The 5,534-nt window shown below is 39.9% G+C and overlaps 2 long non-coding RNA genes across 3 annotated transcripts; one reads left to right on the top strand and one right to left on the bottom strand.

Annotated features, from left to right (window-relative positions):
- Window positions 1-299: 299 nt before the first annotated feature.
- On the bottom strand, window positions 300-4,381 carry LOC120443390. 2 transcript variants are annotated; one of them, XR_005615407.1, is made up of 3 exons: window positions 4,177-4,381; window positions 1,591-1,717; window positions 300-1,480 (listed from the first exon to the last, which is right to left on the bottom strand). It is a non-coding gene; the product is annotated as an uncharacterized LOC120443390 (long non-coding RNA). The 2 variants fall into 2 exon arrangements; XR_005615406.1 differs by having other exon boundaries at window positions 300-1,717.
- On the top strand, window positions 2,739-4,807 carry LOC120443391. Its single transcript, XR_005615408.1, has 3 exons — window positions 2,739-2,829; window positions 4,445-4,609; window positions 4,744-4,807. It is a non-coding gene; the product is annotated as an uncharacterized LOC120443391 (long non-coding RNA).
- Window positions 4,808-5,534: the final 727 nt, after the last annotated feature.

The raw sequence follows: 5,534 nt of genomic DNA, 5'->3' as shown, positions 1-5,534 counted from the left end.
ACAGAATGATCAAACTCCTTCTAACTCCTAGAATCTTGCCTAATACTGCCTTTTCAGAGCATTTTTCTCACATTATTTTCACCACATGGACACTGGTACTGTTCATAATTCCAAAATATGGCTCCATGTTTAACCCGCAAACTCTTATGTCTCTATTAAGCATAATCTTCTCATCAGAGTTTTGGAAAGAAGTCAAGTAAGTGCATCTAGTTGGATCAATCCAACTGCTAGTGACATTTTTCCCATTGTTAAAGTGAGACCAAGGTTCACTTTATCAAGAAAGACTCAGGCATACTCAGAATTGTGCAGAAATGTTTTATAGAAAAAAACAAAAAACAAACAACAGATTAAGAATCTTCTGTCTGTTGATGGGACTGTTGATAGTGGATCTCACCACAACTTTAATCCATTTTTCTTTTTTAAATACATTTCCTAAAAGATCTGTACATGTTTTGTCCATCGTGGATCTGTACACCTGTGCTTATGTCTACTTAAAATGCTCTAGAAGTTGTTCTTTTCAAAGTAAATCTAGTGGCTCTAACAAAATTAGTCCAAAGCTTCTTGTATTTTACAGCTAATCAACCCCAATTGCATGTTCTCTTTTCTTATAGAGCTTTACATCATAGACAAAAAAAAGACTGCAGATTTTTTAAAGTATAACTTACAGCCATTATAGCAAAGCTATCTCTGAAACAGCCAAATGACGGGGAAGAAAAGTCTGGAGGAGTGAGGCACACATGACTAACAGTGCTATGATCTGTGGAGTCAGATCTACTCATGAAAGGTATTTATTGATTGCCTTGAGTCGCAGCCAAGTCATGCTGCTGTGCCTGAAACATACAGGGCACTGTACATATGAAAGTCTTTATGGGACCCTATAGTGTGCCTCATTCTTTGTTTCATCGGCCTTTTGCTATGTTCTCCCTGTATTGTCAACCACAGGGCAGAGTAGTACGCTCTGTGGTTTTGGCAAGCTCGTGCACCGTTCCCAGTAGTTCCTGTTGAGGGCAGAGAGCCTATTACAACCCCATACTGCTGCAGTTCACAGAACAATTATGATAATCATCATTTCACCAAACAGAACTATGATATCCAGTGATGCGGCTGCCATGGGTTTTGAATGTCAGCTTAACTTCCCTGATGTGTTTGGATTTTGCTGTCTGTTCTTGATTTACTTCGCGTTAGTGACACGACTATTCTCAGAAAGGAGACTGTCACCGGATGCGTGGCCACTATGTGAAATTTATAAACCGACCACTTTCTACACTCTGACACTGAAAAGTGTAATGAAAAACATAAAATAAAACCAGACTGGTACATTTGAGATGCCAAGTGCCAGTCTCTTTTTGTTCCTATTCCCTCCGCACATCTGGCAGTGGACAGGATGACCAAAGCCAACCCGTGGATAGAGAAAAATAAAGAACAGGAGAGTGATGAGTAGGAGAAGGGAGCAGGAAGAGATGAGGCGTCTGCTTGTCTCCTAAACGGTGCAAGAACAAGGAAAAATTGAAGTCAAAAATAGTTTATAGTCTGCCAAGACAATGGCTGCATCCATCCTCCATCTCTATCCAGCTCATCTTTTCGCCTCACCACAGGGACAGTCGGAAATGACCGTGACTTAACCGATATCCAGAGCGCTGCGCATCAGACACCAGAATGTCGGCCACTGAGCCAGCAGGGGTGGGAGGTCACATCTGAAGATGGGGATGTGAGACAACTAGAAGCAAAGGAAGAAGGACACAGGGAACATCAATGCAGAGTGGTTATGTAGTCACTGGCAAAACTGTTTGAGAAAAAAGTAGGGATGAAATTTTTAAATAGGGATTTAGACTTTGTGTATGTTCCCCCTTCCTCTCCGGTTTTTGCCTGGAAATCTGAGCCACAAGGCACAATTAAATGTTTGAGTTCGAATAAAGCTTGGTATAATGTAAACACTAAAAACCACATGAATTGAATTGAAAGCTCAAGTCTGATCATTTGATATCTGAACCTTAAATGTAAGACAAACTCACAAAGAAAGAAAAAATCTCTGAAGAAATTCAAATCAATAAAAAATCAATAAACAAACGGATCCTTTTTCGTGCTCCTGCCTTGTCTTAGTGCTACCTAACTAGCGCATGATTGACAGCAGACAAACTAGTGCTAACTGTGAATGCAATGAGCAAAACAATGGTGATGTAACTTTATAGTCACACCTGTCATGCTGCTACTCTTTCAGCAAACAGTCTGAACCAGTCAGCTTTCATTTTCACCGCTTTACAGCCTGTCATAAGGCTGCCAGCTCAGTAAACAAGCTGATACTCTAGCACTCAAGCTGCTAGGATAATTATTGGATTAGTAGATAATTTTTGTTTTTGGATCATTGCCCTAACCAGTTACTAGGGTTATCAACTCAGTCTAAAATATTTCAATATTTAAAATATACAAATAACAATAAATTATCATATCAAATGATTTTAGGCTCAGTCACTTTATGTATCTGTCATGCAAAAATAAATCAGTCTGTGAAGAAAAATAATGTACTAATATATTCTGCTGAAACCAGACATTGTTTTGTCACAAAGAACATTTATATGGATGTGACTTTTACATGTACCACATGTACCAGCAGCCTACCTAAACACTTTTAAAGGTACAGTGTGTGAATCTCACCACTAGATGTCAGTAGATTTCAGATTCCGGTCAACTGAATTCTGTTTTCTTACTCCTGGCAATAATAAAAGGCCTAGCTTTGGTGGCCACTAAGCTGTCAGCCTGCTGTTTACCTGGGTGTCCATGTCTGTTTGCTCTGGAGGAGGCTGTAAAGCTTCTGGAAAGGAATCTACTGAGGTGAGTCGTTGAGGATATCTGAACGTTTCTGTTTTTGCTGCTATTAGCTGCTGTTAGCTAGCATCAGAGAAACGTTTTTTGAAGTGTCTCTAACGTTTTCATCTCTTGTGATGTGACAATGTAATCAAACTGTTTATTAGAGGAAAGCCTAAAATTAGCTTAACATTAGCTGGTATAACATTAGCTTATAACCAGCTGTTGTTGTTGTTTAGCAGCTCGTTGTCAGCTGTCCAGAGATGGGAGGGTTTGCACATCTGGTCAGCTGACAATAAGTTATTGTGACTATACTTTTAATAGATTAAATCTAAGTTTATGACAATAAATCAGTTTTTGGAAGCTATAATTATACACTAATACTATACATTATACTGATGAGTTCAGCATTTTTTGTATTAGATCCCAAAAAATGTTTACTTATTGCACCTTTAAAGACCAAGTATCTCTTGACAGGCTAGTAGTAGTACTCTCTCCCTTGCTACAAAAACTGAAGAATCAAATGAAGTTCCCAAAGCACTGACCCATCCTCAAAATTCCCTAGATCCAAATTCTTGTGGGCCTCCATACAAATGGGATTGGCTGGAATGATTTCAATCCCAGGAGGTCCCACCCTGCAGCCAACTGGACACACGCCCACAGAGACCTTTTGCTATGTATTACAGACTAGAACTGTTTTAGGGCCACGAGGGAGACCTAAACAGTATTATGCGTGTGGTTTTAATGTTGTGGTGGATCCGTGTACAAGAAACATCTACACAAGTCTATTGTCCTGATCACAACCTTTTATCACACACACATTTAACAGAGCACTCTTGAATACCTGCGGCAGCTGTAAGTCCCAGTGAAGCCACCTTTCCTTCATTAAGACACATTTCACTGACACACAACACTATAGGTGCAGCCTGTTTCAATAAGACCCCAGCACACTCAGTCTGGCTACTTTATCACCATTAAAGACGTGCGAGGAACCTGGGACAGGTGCTGAAACCTGTTAGCGGAAAATTACTTGTATTTTGACTCATAACATGATCACTATCAGTATTTTGCGCTGGGGCTGAAGTATTTATGATGCTTAAAGGAGCTTATGATGCAGCACAGAACCACCAGTTTCTGACTCGATCTGCTTCGCTTTGCTGCAGATCGTTAAACTCTATTTGTACCCCAAACATTAGACTATTGAGAAATATTTCAATAGTAGCTTTGATAGTAGCTTAAAACTCTATTTGAATTCCACAAATCTAATTTGTTTAAATGTTATCTGATCGAGCTCTTCGCTCCACTGGAAGTTGCTACCCAATCCTCAAATCTTTCAAAATTGACAAGCAACCTGGTTTCCATTTGACCACTTACTTTAACTGCTTAATGGTTCCTGAACGCCTTAATCACTGCAGCTCGAGATATGCTTCAGTTTCTCACTAAGAAAACAAACCTCTGACTTTGTTGCCTGCCGTTGAACTCAAATCCGACAGCACAGCAATTGTGTCAGCGAATGACGGGACAGGTGTGGTACACTTCAAGGAGGAGCGGCCTAAAACATCTAATGTGAAGAACTCGTGTCGCAACTTGTTTCTTGTCTTAATCTCAAAGTCATTTCACTGTTTGCTCTGTTTTCTTCTAGGTGAGGAGCTGTGTCGAAAAGTCTAAACTTGTTATGATACTCTTGGATAGTGCGTTTGTCTGCCTTGTGCATGAGGCACTGCCTCAGGGTTACCTCCTGGGCTAATTGTGATAAATCCACCCCTGCTTTCACTCTAAACTCGCCCTCCTTTGTGGCAAAACCCAGGTGTGTATCTCAGGTGTGCTTTTCCTCCCAGAGGCCGTCAGTGAAAATGCTCTGGATGTGCAGCAGTTACCCAGCAAGTTCTATTTACTTTATAGCTCATCTCATGGGCTTTTCTCCTCCTTCTGTCCAAGCAGCCATGTAATGAAACCCTAATGAACCCGTCAGTCCAACTGTCACTTATTCTCACCTGGGTTCACAACAATGGACAGAGAGAAACAGGTAAGAAAGGACACCTAAGAACAGAAAAACAGGGAGACAAAAATAACAATTTGTGACAGACACACACCTTAAACAAACACTTTATATCTCCGATGACTGGTTTCCTTTACAAAGGTTATAACATGATATAGTTTATAACTAAAACAAAAAACTGGCAGGGGATTTTCCATTCGGTTTCGACCTCAGCTGTAAGTCTGAATCTAGCTGAACACAGTTTCCAACATATTTTCAAAGTAAATTAAAGATCAAATAAAGTTTTATGTTAAGCAAACAAGCTGCGGCAGCACAACACTGAATTTCATTTTACTCCTTTAGAAGTGAAACTGTTTAAATCTGACTGACAGGAATACATGTGAGTATCATCCCTAGGAAACATGTCCTCTGCAACTGCCATTTAACTGTACAGGATATTATCACTTAGATTGTTATTAATAAGGACCAATAGTTCTTCATGTAGCTTGCTGAGGAGTGGCTAATTTTGACTGCGTCATGACTTTACTAAATAAAACTAGTCTTAATCTGTCTCAACAATCCCAAGGTAAATTTGGAGACTTCATCTAGACTGTATATAAGAGATGGACATAGCTACTACCCTGTCACCCAGGTCTTGGTGAAGTCTTATCATTAAGGTACCAGCTGCGCATTTTAATCATCTTCATCTTAACCTTTTGAAAGTTAACCTGACAAGTGAGCGGGGGGTCTGGTA

Source organism: Oreochromis aureus, linkage group 13 (assembly GCF_013358895.1).
Source record: "Oreochromis aureus strain Israel breed Guangdong linkage group 13, ZZ_aureus, whole genome shotgun sequence".
In the NCBI taxonomy this organism is placed as follows: domain Eukaryota; kingdom Metazoa; phylum Chordata; class Actinopteri; order Cichliformes; family Cichlidae; genus Oreochromis; species Oreochromis aureus.
The sequence above is the reverse complement of the archived record's forward strand: the minus strand, read 5'-3'. Positions and strand labels throughout refer to the sequence as shown.